The sequence below is a fragment of the Prionailurus bengalensis genome, chromosome D3, assembly GCF_016509475.1.
Source record: "Prionailurus bengalensis isolate Pbe53 chromosome D3, Fcat_Pben_1.1_paternal_pri, whole genome shotgun sequence".
Classification (NCBI taxonomy): domain Eukaryota; kingdom Metazoa; phylum Chordata; class Mammalia; order Carnivora; family Felidae; genus Prionailurus; species Prionailurus bengalensis.
The window spans coordinates 87,311,985-87,324,035 of NC_057356.1; positions in this window are offsets into that span (position 1 = coordinate 87,311,985).

The window sequence follows — 12,051 nt, forward strand, 5'->3', positions numbered from 1 at the left end:
CACCATGCGGCCTCGAAACTGGAGATCCGCTCTGTTCCTTGTGATGGCAATGGTGATGATCCAGTTGTGGGCCAGCCCTGGAGAGCTGTGTCCCAGCTTTGTCCAAGTTGATAGGAAACCCTGCAGTACGTGAAGACAGTTGCAGAGAGCCCTATAACAACGGTTTCTCAAGATCCAGGGTGTCAGAGCCTGTAGCGATCTAGAGTTTTCTTTCACGTACATTCCTACCTTTTCTGCAGGTGCCAGCCTGCTTCTCAGGTGCCTGGGGGAGGGCTGAGCTCCCCTTCAAGCACAGGGTCTGGCTCAGGTTCAGGAGCATCTTCCCTTACCAGCCACTGGCCTTCTTGCTGGATTTCTTTTTTCATGTTAGTCCCTTTCTTTAAATTCTTCCTCAGGATTCCCCAGGATCATACTGAAATTAAAATTGTCTTTACCCTTCCACACCAAGAAAGGCTGTTGATATCTGTGTTCCAATCATAAACAGGATTCATTTGGGTCTCTGCCCCTCACCTTCAAACATACAGGAAGTTTTGGGAGAGCCAAATGACCACTGTGCCAGAAGTCACCTGTGTCCAATATCACCACTTTTTTTTTTTTTTTTTGTAAACCATAATATATTACTTGTGCAAGGAAGGGGGAGGTAGGACCTGATGTAGTCCTACTCAAGTTTCTCTCCTCCTAGACCATGTGATTTTTCTTGGATTTCCAGTTTTGGAAAAACTGTTTATGGGAAAATAGCACCCTTTACATCTCAATCTTTCATAATTAGCCATCTTTTGTTAACTGTTCCACTAGACAACTGATCAATCTGAAAATAAGTGATTAAAATTGCATTTTCATTTCCTGGTTTGAATTAGGCATCAGAAATACTATCAAATTAGACAGTTTCTTTTTACGGTGGGAGATATACACTTGAACCTGCCCACTGGACTTAGGACATGTGCTAAATGGAAAACTAAAGATAGATCATACAAATTCAAGACTTCTAAAAATATTTGTCATTACAGTATCAGATAAAAAATTTCACAGAAACATTCTGAACAGTTTTAAATATTTTGAATGTCTCAGACATTTCCATGTGAGCCAGGAAACAGATACATTTATTCTCTTCACCTTTTGCTTAAATGTACAGCTGATGCAGAAACAGGAAACATCGTATATTTTTATTTTTATCTCACATCTAAATTAGATGTAAATTTGTGACAGGCTAAAATGCTTGCAGTATTTTTCAGTTACCATAGCCACCTGAATTATGAACTTGCTTTTGGGAAGCTCTATCTTGCCCTCAGGGGCAGTTTTATTAGATCATTAGAAACAGACAAGTTCCATTTAAATGATCAAGTTTTTCTAAAAATAAATGTGAAGTTGGCAAAATTATCATTGTTATTTATCCTCTAATTTCTCAAGAAAAAAGATCTGAGGAAGTTAGGAAAATGAGAAAAAGATGATGAAAAAGATTTAAAAAAATCTTACAACCCTATATTTAGCAATATATCTCATTGGGGACAATTTCCCTCTTTTTGGTTAACAAAGGTACAAAGACACATGCTATAAAAAATATTCCTTACAGTTCCATTGTTGCACTGTATCTACTTTTTTCACTATAGATTTAATTTTAATCAACATGCCAATGTATTTCCTAATAGGTTGTTTTAGAACACTTTACATTTTATAGAAATATTGAAAAGATAGTACAGAAGTATCCCATATGCCCCACACCTTGTTTCCCTGTTATTAATGTCTTGAATTACTATGGAACATTTATTATGATAAACTAATATTTATTAACTAAAATTCATATTTTATTCTCATTGCCTTAGTTTTCACCTACTGCTTTTTTTCTATCACAGAATCCCCTTTGGGACACCACATGGCATTTAAAGTTGTCTTCTGTGATCTCTCTTGGCTATGCCATTTTTATTTTTTTGGACTTATTTTTGGTTGGTTGAAAGTTTTAAGAAATACTGCTCAGGTATGCACCACTGTCAGATGAATTTACTGTATGTTTTTTTTCTCCGAAGACTGGGGGTATGTGTTTGGGGAAGAATACAGAAGTAAAGCACCATTTTCATCACATTGTATCAAGGACACAAACTATCAACAGGAGTCACGGTTATTGATGTTCATCTTGATCGTCTGGCCATCGGAGCCTTTCTGGTTTCTCCATTTTATTTCCATACTGTGTGTGTGCGCTCGCACGTGCTCTCTCTCTCGCTCGCTCTCTCTCTCTCTTAGATTTTATTTTTAAGTAATCTTTACACCCAACTTGGGGCTTGAACTCACAACCCTGAGGTCAAGAGTCACCTGCTCCATGGGCTGAGCCAGCCAAGTGCCCCCATACTGTACTCTTTGGAAGGAGATCACCGTGTACAGCCCACTCTTACTGACTGGGAGTTATACTCCCCCTCCTTGAAGGTGAAGTATGTACAGAAATTATTTGGAATTTTTCTGCATGGGATATTTGTCCTCTCCCTTGCTTATTAATGTATTTAAAAACTATATCACCGTGGAGTCATGACTATTTATACTTTGGGGTACAATCCAACGCCACTCTTTTGTTACTCAGGGTGTTCTAACTAGCTACTGGGAAATCTTTCAGTTGGTCTCTGCACTCCGATAAATCCTTATGCGTGTGCATGTGTTACTTTTAAGAACTTCCTACTTTCTGGCATTACAAAATGTCTCAGGTTCATCTTGCATATTTCCTGCCCCAGCCCTACAGTGAGGCATTTCTTCAAGGAACACTCATTCCTTGAACTGGAGAGTTAGAAACCAAGATCTGGGCAGTCAGTGTGATTGTCTCGTTTTGCTTCTGCCGTTGCTTCTAGACCCACCAGCTGACAGAGCTAGTCAATACATGTGTAGTAACCTGTGTAACGTACACCTACCTACGAATATTTCTGTACGTAATCACCTGTATCTATATTAAGCTGAGGTGAAGTCTGTCTGCAACTCTAACTCATTGCCACATGGAACATTCTAGGTCCCTCCCTGCTTGCTTGTAATTTTCCACTGCAACAGTGAAACACCTGGCTTTCATGCCACCATGTACTGCTTACCTGCATTTGCTCAATTGCAGTATAAGGATTGAGTATATCCTGGAGAGCTGTATCATAATTGTTAACCCGTACCCCCAGTGCCTGTGCCTATACATTTTTACAAAATGACAGACAGTTTTGCATCTTACTCAAAGATCAGCCCTAAAGTTGAGTTAATGTCCCAGCAAATGATTCCCAGAGATGCCTGAGTAGTTCTTATTCTCATCCTTCAGTTCTGAGTTTAGGAGTGTGTTTGGACAAAACAATGTCAACCTGGAGATGCTGAGGGCATTGAAAGAGAGGTTTGTTTGGTCTGAATGAATTTGGCCACGCTGTAAGCCAGAAATCATACTGTGCTCCTGTGGTGCCTCTCATCTAGGTAAGACTGTGTCCACAGATAACACAGGTTTGGGCTCATGCTGGACCACTCTGTGTGCACGTAAAGACTAAAGGTTAGAATTAAAGTTATGGATTAACATCCTCGGTATAGATACTGTCATCCATTCCCATGAGCCCAGCCGGTGACATTTGGGGACCAGGAAGTTTGTGTTGCCTTAAAAGAATATTGCTCTTCTCTCTGCTAGGTATCTTTACAGGGCCTGTCCATTTTTTTATCATTTAGATAAATAAATTTAGCTTATGGAAGTGCTCCTGTCTGATTTTCTGTTCCTACTGACACGTGTCAATACTGGTATCTGTATATGTATGTCTTTATGTGGCTGTAAGGTGGGCGTAATACCCTAAAAACGTGAAATCATGGTATTCTATTGTATGGAAGTATTACAATTCACTTAACATTTTGTCTGTATTTGGGCACTAATTTTTTTTTCCAATTTGGGAGAAAAATTGGCCTCTCCTGTTAGCCTAATAAATTCCATGTAGTAGTTTTCACCTCAATAGCATCAGTAGGCCAGATGTTAAAGGGGGCATTGCCATAATAAAGGCTTCTAGGAGAGAAACCTGAATCACATGAAATCACAGGACATCCACTGGCCCTCCTCCTTTGTTCACTTGTTCTTAGTCTTGGTGAGCCCTTGTTCCCGCTCCCAGGATTTGGGCCATGGTCTGATGTCAGCGACAATGTCTAATGTTTATGAAGTGCGTGCCTTCCTGGAACATTGCATGATGCTTTCTGTATGGCAGATACTGTTAAATGGAGCGTTTGAGGTAATCGGAGCAATGTTTTGTTGCTGCTGCTGTTTGATAACCTGTAAAAGGCCCATACCAGACCTTTCTTGTTTGAGAGGATTTCCATGCTTTCACGCGGCTCACTCCCTGTTCTCACATTGTCAGTGTTAAACAGCCCTGGTATTTCTATGTTACCTCATGGTTTTATGAGTGCCAGCAATTAAACTTCCCTAGGGTGCGGTCTCTGTCTTATTGTCCTTCCCCTTGTCATGTCTGTAACACTGTAGCATAAGGATTTATTTATTTTTTTATTGCAGTGTAATTAACGTACAGGGTTATTTTAGTGTCAAGTACACAATACAGTGATTTGACAATTCTGTACATTAATCACTGCTCTATTTAAACTGGCAAGTCAATAGAACTTACAGATTGACTATTAAGCTGAAATTCCGAGTTTTACTAAGTCAAAATAATAAGTTTTTGTGTTGAACAGGTATAAAATATATCTAATGTGAGAAAAAAAATCAGAGTATATTCAAGTTGTTTTTTGCTTATTATCCTGGCCATCTATTTTTAAGCCTTTGAGGAAAAAGTCTTTAATAGTTGCGATAGAGTAAGAGGGATTATTTTGTTTAAGAATAAACAAAGCAGAACTATTTTTTTTAATGAAGGGAAAAACCATATGGTTTGACACAAAGTTTTTTGATTCTACAAAGTACTAGGAAAATATATCGGAAGCCTTCAGCTACAGCAGGCAACGATTTCCAAGTGCCATTTTCTTTCATATATTTGACAGACGGTCTCAAGAGAGAGTTCTTCAAATGGTACACAGGGTTGTTAAAAGTATGGCCAACATTCTGCTTGCTTTAAATTTATTCTTTCACAGACTGAAAGCAGACATTATTATATATTTCACGAGTTAAGGAAAGAATTTATTTTTAATGAGTGATTTATTGCCATCTTGCCTTCATCATTTGTAAATAGGATTAAAACTAATTAAATACAAGACTGGTTTTAGGGGCCTAGCCAAATGGCAGCATTGGCATTCTGGTTTTGCCAAGGGATACAAAGAGTTTTTAAGAGGACCAGCAAAGTACGTGGTAGGTTTGAAGCCAAGTTTATGACTAAGATTCTTTCATGAAAGGGTATTTGGTTGAAAGAAGCAAAATTCAATCTAGCTAATTCAAATAAAGTGGAGTTAATGAGGGGATACACAGAAAGCAGAGTGAAGCATTCCTAGACCCTGAATTGGGAACAAAGTGGTATCAGGCATTTTTAGCTGCTCCCAGTAACATTTTCTCTTTCAGTTCAAACTTATCTGGTTGCAAGAAGCAGAATCTCTTCAAGTAAGTGTAAAAAGAAGGGCTTAAAAAAAGTTGGTTTTTGTTTGTTTTTTTTAAAGCTGTATGCACTCCTTGGGTTATCTTGTTGGTCTCATGATTTTAAATACCTCTGCTAATGACTTCTTAATTCCACACTTTATTGATGAGTTTTTCTGTGATCATTCTTCATAAAACTGTAGTCAAGTCCAATTACTGGCTCTTTGTATTCTCCTTGCCCACTTGCCTCCATGTTAACATGTATTCATGTGTTTACAGTTTGCAGCTTCTCCCTCTTTATATGTCTATAGAGCACAGATTTTGTTTTATTCATTGCTCGATTCCTAGTATATAGAGTAGTGTACAACATAATGTTGGAGCTAAATATTTATTTGTAAAATGAATAAATAAATGGAAGGCATAAAAAGTTGTATCATGATGCGTTAAATTAAAGCTGGAGGACAGGAGGCTCACGTGACTCTAATGCCCAGGCGATGTATGTAACCAAACCAGGATCTAAGCCTCTAAATACCTCAAGGTTATGGAATTGAAACCTAAGGACAAACACAAACAGCCAACTGGTACTTAAGCTATAGCCAGTCAAATAATTTATTTTCTTTGCTTCTACTTTTTCTGTATATGTCTTTTCTCTGGCTCCTGTCTGCTTTGGTGCTGCACTATTTGATTCGAATTTTGCTCAAATGAACTCTTAAAAGATAAGCTGAGACGTCTTAAACATTTTAATGGTAGCAAAGTTCAGAAATTGACCTGGCTTGCGCTGGAAATGGAAAAGTATGAAAAAACCTGATTTGCCTTCATTTCCTCCCCTGGACTGCATGGTATTTTCACACTGCCACCTTCTTAGCCACTTTATTCTGCTGAAGCATGGGCTACTCATGGAAGCTCCAGCCCTGAATTTACCTTTTTTTTGGGGGGGGTTTATTCTTTTTAAATTAATTTCTGCACCTAACATGGGGCTTGAACTCACAATCCCAAGATCAAGAGTCACACACTCCACTTTATTTTATTAAAAAAAAAAAATTAACGTTCATTTATTTTTGAGACAGAGAGCATGAACAGGGGAGGAGCAGAGAGAGAGGGAGACACAGAATTGGAAGCAGGCTCTAGGCTCTGAGCCATCAGCCCAGAGCCCGACGCGGGGCTCAAACTCACAGACCGCGAGATCGCGACCTGAGCTGAAGTCGGACGCTTAACCGACTGAGCCACCCAGGCTGCCCTCTACTTATTTTATTTTATTTTTATTTATTTTTTTAAAATGTTTATTTGTTTTTGAGACAGAGAGAGACAGAGCATGAACGGGGGAGGGTCAGAGAGAGGGAGACACAGAATCTGAAACAGGCTCCAGGCTCTGAGCTGTCAGCACAGAGCCCGACGCGGGGCTCGAACTCACGGACCGTGAGATCATGACCTGAGCCGAAGTCAGCCGCTTAACTGACTGAGCCGCCCAGGTGCCCCTACTTTTTTATTTTAGATTAAGCTCCTTACCCCATACCATCTAACTGTAGACTTCTGGGTTTTCCAACCCAGCTAATCTGGAAACAAAGTGGTAAATCCTTCTTAGACATTGGATTAGCTGCTGCTTATCCAGAATCCAAATCTTAGCTAATCTGTCCTATCCAGAGCCCCAAGATACACATCTGACAGTCTTTGTTCTTATCTTTGGCAGATGCAATTTTTGGACAATGGCTACAGAAGGCAACTTGAACTGAGCTGTTTTTGTCAACTGTTTCAAAATTATTGACCATCTCTGCCTTTCTGTTGCCCAGGGAATTTCATCAGTCACTCATTTAAAAATATTTTATCATCTGCTGTGTACATTATTCTACACACTGATGCTATAACAGAAAGCAAGAATGATGTTTCTACCTCCATGATCTCTTTACGGGGAATATTCCATAGCACTTTATTCTCTTTGCACCTCTCACAATGCTTCCCGTGCCTGGATTTTTTTTTTTTTTTTACACATTTTCACACCACTTAATTTATTTTGTATTTTGTCGCCGGAAGGGATAAAGTTGGTAGTCATCTGACCAATTTTCTGAGCTGATTGAAGTCTTTTTTAGTGTGTGGGGGCAAAACCTCAGCAAAGTGAAATAGGCTGCTCCCGTAAGAAGTGTAATAAATTCCATTTGAGCCCTGACTGCCTAGTGTTTAATCAAAGACTCTTCCATAACGTGTAAATTGGGTGTAAAGTATGCTCAAGCCCTTAGACATGAATGACCACACATCATGCTTTTATAAGATGCACAATAGTTATTCAAATTTAAAGGAATCTCCTGTTGATGGTCTGTTTACTTGTTCTATTTTTGTGTTGCTTATGGCCCCAGGTATGTAATGATAGCTCATTATTCTGAAATAACTTTTCATTTTACTTAAATTTCCCATTCATCCCGTGCTGCTATGAATTAATACCGGAGGGTTATGAACTACAGTTGCTAGAAGTAAGGTATTTTCCTCAGTACTCACACTTTGTTAATCGTTTTCTGAATAAAACCTTGGTTTTTGTGAATGTTAATTTTAGATGTTTGGGGTGGAGGGTGTGTGTGTGTGTGTGTGTGTGTGTGTGTGTGTGTGTGTTGTGCACCAGCTCCAAAGTGGGTACTCAGGTGAAATTGTGATGACAGAAAAAGTGAAGACAGAAAAGTTAGAGCTGAATTCCTAGAAAATTTGTCCAGGTTAAGAATTTCTAGAGCTTTACAGAACAAGCATTGATTAGAATCGGCACCAAATCAGAAGTGGTGAGGAGCACTCCAGCTATAGGAGTTGGGGAAGAAGTTTTCATAGAAGGTGGAAGCTGTGTACAGAAAATATTGATCAGCTACAGCTTAAAGCCTAGCTGGCTATTGGTATTGGTTGTTCTTAGCATCTGTCTTTCATAATCTTAAGGCATTTATAGGCTTAGATTTTGGTTTGCTTATGTAGGCTGCAATGGTATTACGGCCACATCAGTCTAATGGGCTCCTTGCTTAATTAACAATTCCCCTTTTTGGGTTATCTTCTCATATATGAGAAATGGGCACAAAAATTGGTATCAGTGTCACTCTGTCACCATCAGAGTTAAATGGATCTTGACTCCTTGTGAAACCACCCTAGGTGATGAAGTCAGATCAATGGAAGAATTGCTTCAGCTACTTATCTTTTTGTTCATCTTGTTTTTGTTTCTACAAGTGCACTGAGCCCATCTGATGAGCTGCTGATGGCTGCAGACATGTCCTTATGGCTTTGCAGAGAACATAGTGCACCGGGACTGTAATAACTACTGGGAGAATAACAAAAAACTGAAGTATATACTCCTTAGCCAGGGGACCCTTAAATCTAACCAGTTGGTATCAAATAGATCATGTACCTGAAGGGGCATCAATTTGTTTCATCAAGTGATGTGTTTGTTAATTTCTTAGATTTCCTATATCAGAAGTGTTGATCCAGGTATAGTAGGAGGTGTTTTCTGTGACACACGACTCCTTGTTGAGTGAATAAGTAATCTAAAGCGACTCTATTGTCTAAAACCACCTTAGCAAGAAACTCTAGGGACTTACATTTCGCATCTGTGGCCCTAATGGTAGGTTCAGCAATACCTGCCAGAGTTCAGGAGCATTGTCTTTTTGTGCATTAACAGAAAAAAGCAAGTGGCAAAAGGAATAGAGGTCCCATTTTAGAGATGAAGATCTTGACCTGTGGTCTTGATCTTGGGAGAGCTGTCTAAGGTGCTGTCTTCTTCAGGGAGGAATCTTCTTAGTCCATTGACATTTTAGGTCTTCAGCTTGTGTGCAGTTCCAAGAGTCTGGAGGAGCCCATTTTAATTGTTGAATGTGGACCCAAGGGTTTAAGTCCTTGACGTTTACCTACTGTGTCGGTAGTAAAGAGAACCTGGCGTGGCCCTTTTCAAAGAGAGTCAAGGGCAGGTTTTGTTCTTAGTGATTGCAAATCAGGAATGTTGGAGAAAATTGGAAATGTTTGGAGTTTGGAGAGTTATGGCTGGATATCTGAGGAAACTAGAATTCATGATCCAGTTTGGTTTTGCAGATAAAAAAAAACTGGAAATGATGACAGGACTAGAATCTGTTATTCACAAGCTTATGTTAGAATTTTCTACTGACACATAATTTTTTCTTGTACTATCGCCTTCATTTCTATTGAAGATAATCACAGACTAATTTGCAGAATAAATCTAGTCTCATTAAAGTTGGCCTGATTGTTTATGTAAGTGAAACATGAATAGTGATTGACCATATAAGGCTCTTTCGAAATCTGCTTTGCTGAAACTTATCATAAGGAATCTCTGAAGCAAATCATAAGAGACTCTTAAGGATAGCGAGCAAACTGAGGGTTGATGGAAGGGAGGTGGGCGGGGAATGGGCTTAAATGGCCAATGGGTGTTAGGGAGGGCACTTGTTATGATGAGCACTAGGTGTTATATGTAAGTGATGAATCACTTAATTCTACTCCTGAAACCAATATTATACTATATGTTAACTAGAATTTAAATAAAATTTTGGAAGAAAAAAATGAAAAGGAATCTCAGGTTAGACTTTTATGAGTCTTTCAAGGTTAAGAAGCCAAGACAATAACTCACCATTGGACTTTGCCTGCAATGCCTATAGATTTGGGTAAACTCCTCTCTCTTTGAGGTTCCCAAGTCTGCCAAGAATGACCTTCCCTACTCACCTATTAAGGCTGCTGAGAACTCTGTAAGCAAGGCACCAGGCTGCTTTTTTCCAAAGGGTGTTTACTGGCTCTGTAAAATCCACCTTAGTTGGCTTAGTTTCTTAAAACTGTCTGAATCACAACTGATTTTATGTATATTCTCAAATATGGTATTCCAGCCAAAGCCTTGGTAATAAAACCAATGTTTTCAATTCTGCCCTGATAGAAGGAAAACAGATTCTTATTGAACTTAAGCGAATTACTATTATTGTCAGGATAGTAAGAACAGTTATTTACAGGAATTCAATAAACTTCTGAATTCCGGGGGGATCAAGTAGAAAAATTAGGTGTTTCCATTCTGTTCACAGAGGTGTACTTTACAAAATTACTGAAAGTCATAAAGAGCTTAAGAGAAAAGATTTCCTTACATCTAGAAAATTAAAACATGAAGGAACCAGCAGTGTTTCTAAGAAAAAATGTAATCATCTTCATTAGCTCATTCAATTCCATACTATTCTTGTTCTACTTGAGTCCAGTATTTCCATTAGTTCTGGAAATTCTTACCAAGTTGTTTCATGATCTTACTAGAAACCTGTACTCTAGAGTACCTGTCAAAGTCCTCTCATGACTCTCTGAAGAATGAAGCATCTTTGTGAAAGCATCAGAGTAAAACCTGCCTGTAAATGATAAAAAGACTTTTAAAAGGTGGTTACCGTTAAAGATCAGATGAGAGTTCATTTGGTAAGTAAATAGTTCTGTGGCTGTTTACAGCCACAAATTATTAAGGTTAAGTATTTTAATTACGGTTAATAATTGGACATGATAGTACTGACAGATGTCTAGAAACTTTTAACAGTTTTTGGAATACCTATATTGAGAACATATATCCATATATATGTAATTTAAGTTTCTTAACACTTCTTACCTGACAATGCTTCCCAGTAATTGAACATACCAAATTGACCTAATTAGTTTAATGTCACTTGTTTACAAGGTGAGAGACAAATCCTTTGAGATTTTTCAGGGATCCTCTTTGAGGTGAAAAATTCCACTTAGAATTTTCCATGTGAAAAATTCCACTTAGAATTTTCCATTAGAAAAATTCCATTTAGAATTCCATTTAGTCAATTCCATTTAGAATTTGACTTTGAGAAGTCAAAATGTCAAAAGGTTTGAACATTTGACTAAATAGAATCTCAGATCATTATGGAAGAGTAATTATTTAAAGGGAAGAATATTTTAAAGGCAAATGCATGAGATTAAATAGTTGTAAATAAAACTTAGCTCCTTTAATATTGAGAAAACTGGCTTTTCTTAAGTAATGAAGACCAGATAATGCGAAGCAGAGTAAATTATTTAGATAAGACACTAAATCCTTGCTCTCTAGACAGATTACTCAAAAGGTCAAAACCAAATACCTTTTACAAAATTGCTTATCAAGAGCAGACCAATAGTAAAAAACAAATAAAAAAAACAACTATAGATGGTGGCGTGGATATGGAGAAACGGGAACCCTTTTGCACTGTTGGTGGGAACGCAAACTGGTACAGCCGCTCTGGAAAACAGTGTGGAGGTTCCTCAAAAAATTAAAAATAGATCTACCCTACGACCCGGCAATAGCACTGCTAGGAATTTACCCAAGGGATACAGGAGTGCTGATACATAGGGGCACTTGTACCCCAATGTTCATAGTAGCACTTTCAACAATAGCCAAATTATGGAAAGCGCCTAAATGTCCATCAACTGATGAATGGATAAAGAAGTTGTGGTTTATATACACAATGGGATACTACTTGGCAATGAGAAAGAATGAAATATGGTCTTTTGTAGCAACGTGGATGGAACTGGAGAGTGTTATGCTAAGTGGAATAAGCCATATAGAGAAAGACAGATACCATATG